Consider the following 9,775-nt stretch of genomic DNA (forward strand, 5'->3'; position numbering starts at 1 on the left):
GAACCCTCGTAGTGGTCGAAATTCTTCAAGAGCCCTCAATTTTGTCGCCTCTTTCCCCCTTACTCATTCACTTCCACCTTCCCCCTTTCCCTCACGGCGCGGTTAAGGCGTCCACTAAGATGTGAGACGGCAACCGCGCCTTTCATTTTCTATTAACCAATCATTTTGTTTTCTGCTAAAACAAACTATTAATCTGCATGTTTTAGTAGCCTGGATACCTGATACCCACTGTCGGTGCTCTTCTGAATTAAGCATGTTGTTGCCACTGGTCCCCCCCCCCCCCCCCCTCCGCCTCATTTTTAGTTTTGCCCTCTTCCTGTGTGAAATGCTCACGCAAAAACTACTGTTTAAATATATCAATTCTACGTTAAGTTTGGCAGTATGTGGTCACAAAGAAGCTGGTCGGGGGCTCTAAACTGTTTTGCATCGTACTAGTGTTGTCTATTGTTTCATCGTCGTCAATAAGTTTTTTTGTGCGAAAGCATTGATAGTCCCATAACGAGAAAAGCCGGCGGCGTGTGTTTGAGCCCCAGTGATGGTGGTGGGGGTGGTGCAAACGTTTATTTCTTCTCAAAAAATATGAAGATTGCTCTAGGGTCAGGCATAGCGTGCCTCCCCTCACAAACATTAGGTGGGGTCCCTAGTACGGGATGCCAGTGGCTTCCGCTGCCGCCATTGCTCGTTCGACCATGGCCTTTCGGGATTTCAGGTCGGAGCAGGCGAGTAGGGTCGCCTCCCAGTCCTCCCGGGTGGGGCTTGGGTTGGGGGCAAAGGCAGGTTTGGAGGGGCACGCCCACACCACGTGGTAGAGGTGCGAGGACCTTTCCCCACAGTGCGGGCACACCCCGGAGAAGGCAAGGTCAAAGTGCGTTAGCGAAGCCGGGCACATCATGGTGTTCGTGACGAGCCGTAGAAACAGGCGTTCCTCCGCTATCGTTAATACTTTACAGGGGTGGGAGGTAAAGTTTGTGTCTATCGTGGTATAGTTATTTCCCTGAAAGTGTAGGCCGGCACTGCCTCCTTGTTCTTCTGAGGAAGAAGGGGATGAGGTTGCGCGGTTAGATAGCGCGCGGGCCGCTGCATCGGCTGCCTCGTTTCCTCGTAGCACCGAGTGGGCCGGAGTCCAGACTATGAAGCCGTGGGATGGACCTCCTGCGTACGAGTTGTTTTGCAGTAGCCGGTAGGCCAGTCACGGGACTCTGCCCTGCTCAACCTTTCGAAACACCCCTCGCGAGTCGGTTATGATTGTATTGGAATCGGAGTGTACGTGTTGCCGCTAAGAAAAAAAAATCGGAGGGTGCACTTGAAATTGATCTCGTGCTGTGAAGGCGAAGACGCGCCTTCAAACGTTCATTCCACAAGCACTAAATCCACAAAGGTCCGAGTGAAACACTCCAACACTCGAAACGCTTGGTACGACAACGCCGGGATGGAGGCGCCCACGGAGCAGAGCGGTTGCTGTTAGTTTTAAAAATTCTCGGCTGAAAATAATGGGGTTTAACAGGCCGAGGCAGCCCGCGGGCTATGATTGAACGTCGTAGTGAAAGAATTCGGAATAATTCAGGCCATCTCGTGTTCCTGGTTGGAATTCAGTGCCAACTAGCAAGAACGAGAGGAATGGATAAACACACACGAGCGCTTCTCGTCCTTTGTCTATTCGTGCAGAACTACAATTGTGAAGCAACTCCACTACGCCCAGGTCAGCATCCTCTTTGACCTGGGGATCTTTAACTTGCGCTGACATCGCACAGGACACTGGGATGTCTTAATGCATTCTATGGCTGTTTGGCGTCGAAACAAGGCGTCGGCTTTTACCAGCAGCAGAGGTCCCAAAAATCGCAGGTGACATCACCGTCGTGTGAAAGAAAAAAAATTGTCTCACATAACGCCGGTTTACAAGCAAACCACCAAATCGCATCTCAGAAAAAACTATTAAATGGATCTCCGGGGCATAATGAAACAAGATAAAGTTTCTACTTTCCGCAGACGCCGCCGCGGTGGCTCAGTGGTTATGGTGCTCGGCTGCTGTCCCGAAAGACGCGGGTTCGACCCCGGCCGCGGCATTGAATTTCTTTAGAGGAGAAATTCTAGAGGCCCGTGTACTATGCGATGTCAGTGCACGTTAAAGAACCCCAGGTGGACGAAATTTCCGGAGCCCTCCACTTCGGCGTCTCTCATAGCCTGAGTCGCTTTGGGACGTTAAACCCCTAAACCAAACTTTCCGAAGACAATTTGTTGTTGATGAAACCGGCCACCGGCTAGAAAGGTGAAATGCCCAATCACTGAGCAACCTGCAGAAGCTCACCAGTGCGATTTGCAATTAAATTAAGCGCTGTTATGCATTCATTTTGCTTTTGTACGCTTCTTTCGAACCAGTCTGGCTGATGTTTTATTATCCGTGAGTGAACTTCTTCGGCTCTTTCTTATCTTGGAGTGTTTAAGGAGAGCTTGTTTTTTGTACATATTCCTAGTTTTAGCTTTGAATATCACTAGCTCCTGCTCTCAGCCTTATGTTGAGCCTAGTGAATAAATTATCAGTTAACTTGAAGTGAGGACTGTCAAACGACCCACAGGCCAAATCAACACCATAGTATAAATACGACACTATCTTCATTACGTAAGAGAATACCACTGCAATACAAAATGCGGCACCAGTGGGCGTTAACTATTCGAAGATGAATGCTTAGGGAGCAAACCTCTACTTGTAGTAAGCAAGCTTGCTGCTGCAATGCAGGGTAGCACCAGTGGAGTTCCGGAGAAGTTAGCAAAGAGAAGTTAGGAGAGAGCTGTCGTGAAAGCTGCTTCGAACGCAGCGTGTTGACAGCTGTGTGCAGGCGGGGTGAGCGACAGCAGCTAATATTATAACGTTTGCACCAACGTGACTCGAGAAATATTATGCTTTGATAAGGAAACGCGAAGCGTAATATTTGCTCTAAGTTTGCTGAATCACGCGGGAGAAACGGGGATCTGCAAACACTTCATCTCTGGTAGCCGGTATAAAGAAGACTGCGGGTCACTGATTGCTTCTTTGCGTTGGCGACTATCGAATTAGATTGGGGCCCACCAATATTTCGACACTACGCGCCAGAAGAGTGGCCACTGCTTAAGCAGCCTTTTCTGCCCCTTTCAACGGAATCAGGTAATCAGAGGGTCGGCGACGGCGGGTCCTGGGATCATGTCATATAGTACCTCGTTACTCCTGACAGAAATCCAAAAAAAGGGCATTACAGTACTCTACGAGATCGTACCGTTGGAAGCTGACCGAAGTGTATGTTTGTACATGCGCGTGTGTGCAATAGCTGCCAATCTCCTCGATCCATTCCTTTTCCTATCCGCGGACAACCACCCGTATCTGCACCCGGGCTGGCAAGCAGTCGGGCCTGAAGAAAGGGCTTTCAAGTGGGTGGCACAGGGTCCCAGTTGCGACACTGGGGCTGCCGTCATCGGGACTCGGTTTGTCCGGCGTCTTCGCAAGCGCCCACTGTTTCCCTACGGGGCCGACGGTGAGGCGGCAGCGAAAATGAAAGGGGAAGAGAGGAAGCCTGGTAACTGAATCAACAGAGGAATTGCGAAAACCCAACGACGAAATACCGCAGTGCTGGAGCGCACTGGCCACCTTCCTTCTCCTCTCCCTTGCACCGGAACAAGAGCGAGGAAACCAAAGTGCAATATTGTTGCCGAAAGGAAGGTATAAAAGAAGGAAATAACTGTTACAAATGCGAACAGCATCCTGCTGTGTTATTCTTAACATCGGAAACTACCGAAAAAAAGCAACGCCAGCGAGAGCAGAAGCAGAAACTATAGACGGAAGATGACATCGTCTTCATTAACCCGCTGCGGTGGCTCAGTGGTTACGGCGCTCGGCTGCTGACCCGAAAGACGCGGGTTCGATCCCGGCCGCAGCGGCTGAATTTCGATGAAGGCGAAATTCTAGAGGCCCGTTTGCTGTGCTATATCAGTGCACGTTAAAGAACCCCAGGTGGTCGAAATTTCCGGAGCCCTTCACTACGGCGTCCCTCATAGCGTCAGTTGCTTCGGGACGTTAAACCAAAATAAACAAACAATCTTCTTCACTAAGAAGAAGTAGAGCGAATAACATGTCTGAAAGCACGTAGAAAATAACAAGAAAATTGAGTGCAGGAGTTGATGTGGCGGGTTTTGTTTACGCGTTGAAGAGGAGTACGAGGGGGTTCGAAGATTACTCGGTAGTGCTCCAGTGGTGGCAGCGTATCTCGGAAATACGAACGAATGTGATGGCCTCACATCTGCAGGGCGCAGAGATGGAGAAGGAGTTCTATTTGCAGGAAGGGCCCGTGTTCTTTGTGTGTTGTCGCCCGGAGTGGATGTGAATCTAATTTTGGGACGGGCCGACCTCCAGCGGACGCGGCGCCGTGCCTCACCACCGTGATAATTCCCGTTGCGTTCTGTTGGCCTTTGTTCATTCTGAAAGTGCGGTAAATTTATGTAAGGGTATGATGCTACAGCAGATATTGTTGCAACATAGTTGACCTTCTCCTTTGTTTCCTGACTCGGGGTAAACTGTAAAAGATATTGTTTATGTTTCAGGCTTCTTGCAGACTTCTAATTGTGGCTTTTCACTCGTAGTAAAAATGCGAATAAGTCGTAGTAAACACAGACAGGTTTCATGAACGTCAAACCAGAATCAGGTGACGGTTAAGCGAGCGCCGCCGTAAAGGTACATTTATAGTTTGTAGATTCTAAAGCTCAGAGGATGAATTCTAGCTGGCCTCATTTGCCTCGCGCAACATAAGCGCTAAAAAACTGATGGTTACAGGTGAAACGAATGGGCTATGAGAGTGATGCGGAAAGGTTGAGCAGAAGGCAATTCCAATTGCATATACTGACTTCTGCGAAGACTGACGTTAACGGCTTCCGTTTCCAACGCAGGCACCATCAGTACGGCAGGCAGGAAATGTATGGTGCGGCGTGCATATGCGTCACAAGTTCCAATGACGTTCACGCACATGTTCACCGGATACTGCTTATTTCCAAAGTGCAGCCGCCGTGATGGCTCAGTGGTTACAACGTTCGGCTGCTGTCTTGAAAGACGCGGGTTCGATCTGAGCCGCGGCGGTCCAATTTCCATGGAGGCGAAGTTCTAGAGGCCCGTGTTCTGTGCGATGTCAGTGCAAATAAACGAACCTCAGGAGGTCGAAATTTCCGGAGCCTTACACCAGGATGTTCCTTACAGCCTGAGTCGCTTTGTGGCGTTAAACCCTCGTAAACCTTTTTCATAAACCTTATTTCTCGACTGCATTCGTTAAAAATGGCAGATTTTTTTCTCCACAGAGAGGGAAGTTCGAAGTTTCCACGAACGTGCGCAGGGCTTAAAGTAAGGGGGGGTCTCGGTGACTTCTAGGCCCCCTCCACAAGTATTGACAAGGGTATCGAGGCCCTGTGTTCTAAAATGTAGGGACTGAATGAAGATGAAGCAGGCCACCATTTTCTATTATTTCCAAATACTGTTAGCCCTTGCGGGCTGTTACAGGGTGGGAATGGTATAGTCAGTCAGTACAACACAGTTCCAACTCTTTTACAAAAGTTTCAAGTGAACAAGTTTTGTTGAATACGTGTCGGTCAAGGTTATTCCATTCTATAATTGTTTTAGACAGAAACGAAAACTTATAGACATCAACTGTCGGCGTGTATGACATAACTGCGAAGGAATGGTTAGTACGCGATGACAGTCTTCCAGGTGGTCGCAAGTACAAGCTGGAATCCAGATTGAACATACTGTGATAAAGCTGATAAAAAAACTTTAGCCTAGCAATTTTTCTGCGAATAGTCAATGTTGGTAACTGCGCTCATAATAGAAGTTCTGATACGGACTGCGTTCTTTGGTAAGACGAAAATATAAACCTTGGTGAATACAAGGGGGGTACTGCGCACAAAGAGACAAGGACAAGAAGATAACGCAACAAGCGCAGTTGCGTTATCTTAACCTTACTGCCAATCTTTGAACACGCTCAACCTTTTCTGCAAGATATTGCTGATTCCGATCCCAAACTATGCTTGCGTATTCCAGACTTGGTCTTGCTATTGATTTATATGCTTGTAGTTTGACATCCAATGGTGAATCGTTTAGCTTCCGCCTTAGGAATCCAAGTTTTCGTTGAGCTGCTCCACAAATGTTTTGCACATGATCACTCGAGTTTAAGTCATGGCTAATCCTGATAACTAAATATTTTAATTTACTAGAACGCTTTAGTTCTCTGTTGTTATGTATGGGAACACTACTGGAGTCTTTTTGTTCGACACAATCATAGAAGTTGACTTATCGTAATTAATGTTCATGTCCCATTTCACACACCAATCATACACAACCTTCAAGGAGTCACTCAAGAGAACTTGGTCTTGCATGCATTTTACGCGACATAATAACACAATATCATCAGCAAGCAAGCGCGCTTCGACGAGAGGCTGTACGTCATTTGCAATATCATTAATATATTGCGTGGTCAGAACATTTCTTCTCTCTCGTTTTGAAAATTTCACTCTGACTTTTAGGATTGACACCGTTTCTAAAACCCGAGACGGAGAAAAATAAAATGGTGGCACCACTAAACGAAGGCCAGAAGAAAAAAGGAAAACCTGTGCCGTTGCACCACAAGTGAGACCAGAGTTACCTACTCAGCTCCAAGGTTACGCAACACAACAACGGGCACACTGGCTGAACATGGGGTCGTTTATATCAGGTCGATGTCATAAAAAGAGAAAAACAACGACCATTAAAAATGATTTATTCTCTTTGTATGAAGCGATGTGTAAAACAGGCCGCCAGCCGCTTTTATTCTTTTCCTCACTATTTCCCTGTCCATCTATTCTGGACTCATGAGAAACCCCTTTTCGATGTAGCCAGAATTCGAGCACTGGACGTAAACCTTTACACGACATTAATTATTGAGCAAGTACCCTCACCTCAAGGCAAAACCCCTGCCTTTTACCGACAGAAAACCAACAAATAACTGCAACTTTCAACCACTTCTCCGCGTGATTGTTACTACTGAGCTATGACTTCAAACGTTAATGAGTAGCTTCACCATTAAATGGGGCTTTGAGTTCAGCATTAGTGGGGAAAAAAAAAGTTATGATGATTTCATGAATTTGAATCTGCTCTTCTTCGCTTCTTTTTAATCCGAAAAGTTTTCCGCCATTTTTTCGAGTGACTACGCGGAAAAAATGCATACACACAAGCGAACAAAGTCATTAAACGGCGCGAGTGGCTCTTAGAGCCCCGCTGTTAGAACGATTAGCTCTAGCCACGTCGCTCCCACCGAAAGTGCGCGCCGTGATGACCCTACTGTACCGAGCCTAACGAACATCTTGAGATGTAGGCAGTCATTCCTGCTCGCTCTGATGGAAAGATACATATAGCGTGTGTCTGATAACGACGACGATCTTGCATCTCCTGCGTTGAAGGATGTCTTTCAGCTGTGGCGCGAGCGAAATTTCGAAAAGGCCAGTGAAAACTGTACTCTTTGCATGCGTGTAATTAGGTACCAGAGCCCGTTCTTCGAAGTCGCATCAAAATTAATGTTGCGCAAGGCAGCCATTGCATTGTACTTGCAAATTAACGTGCGTTTTTGCTTGATTGAATTCAGAAAGTAGACGCCACGGTGGCTCAGTGGTTATGGCGCTTGTCTGCTCACCCGAAAGACGGGGGTTCGACCCTGGCCGCTGCAATCGAATTTCGATGGAGGCGATATTATAGAGGCCTGTGTACTGTGCGATGTCAGTGCACGTTAAAAAACCCCAGGTGGTCGAAATTTGTCGAGCCCTTCACTACAGCGTCCCTCATAGCCTGAGTCGCTTTGGGACGTTAAGCCCTATAACCCAAAGCGAACGAAATCGGGAAGTGGATTTCTCTCAACATAATTACACCTATATGAAAGTAACAAGAAAGAAAGCTGTCTTCGAGTGCACTCCCGTTTATAAACGAGAGTGCGCGAGAGTGCAGCGTACTTTTTATTCCATTCTGTTTAGAGTGTTGTTTCAGACAGCATATGGCCTTTAAGAGGCAAGCGCATTAGAAATTTCGTAACACACTATAAATGCACTTACCTTGCGTTAATTTAGTAAGCACGAGTGACTTTGTGCCATATCCCTCGTGTGATGATGGGATGACTCATTTTATTTGGTTTCACTAACTTTATCGGAGTTCGCAAAAAGCAGACATAGAACCTTGCAGGCCATCTTGCCATCTTGTGGCGAAGCCGAGAAGCTCAGTCGGTGTGCACCCCACTGCGTAGCGCCCATGAATTACGTCACTGGGTCACGCTTTCATTAGAGAACACTTACTCTAAGTGTTTCTGAAATTTCGCCAGATTGCGAAAACGTCGTACCAAAAACTCGAAAACGTGAGGGAGTACTACAACACGATCATCAAGGAAGTGCTCTAGTAAACAAAGCAAATGAGCTTTCCAGTGTATTTCCATCGACATTTCTTTCGAAACCGCTTGAAACGCTTTTTTGTTTTTTCGGATCAATACGACCAAGCCGAAGCGACCACTTGCTGAAGCGCCCCCTTGCTTTGCGTCTTTTCTTGTCCGTCGTGTCTGCGCGCTGGCTCGTAGCAATGAATCTATACAAACTAGCCCCTTGCTGAAATCTGCTCCTAGCTCGATATTGAACCGGGCCAAATTCTCACTCGCAGTACGAAAGCGACTCTGCCTTTAATCTCAGCTTGACGACACTGTATCAGATGCCACGCAGGGAAGAAATCCCCAGGAGAGCAGAACAGGCTGAGAAACATGGTCCGACGAAAATCGATAAGTAATTAGAGAGAAGACCTTTAGCCACTTCTAATTCAAGTCATTCTACCGGGTGCAGCCATCAGCGTCTAAGAAGTAGGTCAGGCTTCGGGATTGAAGATTACCAGACCCTCTGCATACCGAAGCTGTAGTGAAAACGTAGAATGCGGCTATGTCGTGCATTGCTTGTCTCAGTCTGAGACCTTCTGACTTGATGGGAACATTTTCCTGAACATAGCGATGGGCGCTAGATGGGAAAGTTGCTCGCTGCTGATAACATGCAGCGAAGACCTTGAAACATCTCCTCGAAACTAGAAACATCTCGGCACAGCCCTTTACGAGTGATGCCGCCACCAAGATATTATTGTGAAAGCAGGAGTGAAAAAATTAAGATACACATTATTTCGGTTTAACATTTTTTTGTCCCCTCGAATGAAATTCTGTTCTCTTTCTCCCTAGGCTTGCACCTCGGAAAGCGTCGCCTGCCAACACCTCCTTTACTTCAATGCCAGTCATATCGCTCACATCGTAGTGGGACCTGTTTGGACGCCTCGATTCGTTTAGTCGCCGCTAGGTGGCGGCAGTTAAGTGGAGCGGCGGTATCTGCAGCCAAGCGCAGTGCATCGTTCAAGTTTAGGTGCTCTTCGGATCACGCGTGGAGAACGGGACCAGACCGACTGCGAGAGTGACTGCGTAAAATAGATGAGTACTTCCCTTTTATATTTATAAAAGTGTGTTTAGTTTTTTAGGCTGGTAGGGGACGTGCAGATTAAAGAATAGAATTTAGGGCAGTGACCGATTTTCGGCCGGGACTATTTGGCCGGCAGTTTTCTTTTTTTTAACTTCTAGGGAGATAGCTATTTTTTTCTAAGTGATCGATCGGCATTTGCGGTAGGCAGAATTTTATTTTTTCTGTGCACGTGTTTTCAAGTGTTTTTTGTCTTGAGCCTGTAGATATCTTAGCATTTGGTGGAAACAATAATCGATTGTTGTTAAGATGGTTA

At 47.1% G+C, this 9,775-nt stretch overlaps 1 long non-coding RNA gene across 1 annotated transcript in view; it reads left to right on the plus strand.

Moving 5' to 3' along the window:
- Nucleotides 1-9,467, plus strand: part of LOC149365586 (uncharacterized) — a 65,643-nt gene extending 56,176 nt beyond the window's left edge. Inside the window, exon 3 of the long non-coding RNA XR_016292470.1 lies at nucleotides 9,231-9,467. This is a non-coding gene — a long non-coding RNA (uncharacterized LOC149365586). The remainder of the gene's footprint in view (nucleotides 1-9,230) is intronic.
- The last annotated feature ends 308 nt before the right edge of the window (nucleotides 9,468-9,775 follow it).

The sequence above is a fragment of the Amblyomma mixtum genome, chromosome 1 (assembly GCF_055824585.1).
Source record: "Amblyomma mixtum isolate Tamu chromosome 1, ASM5582458v1, whole genome shotgun sequence".
Lineage (NCBI taxonomy): Eukaryota > Metazoa > Arthropoda > Arachnida > Ixodida > Ixodidae > Amblyomma > Amblyomma mixtum.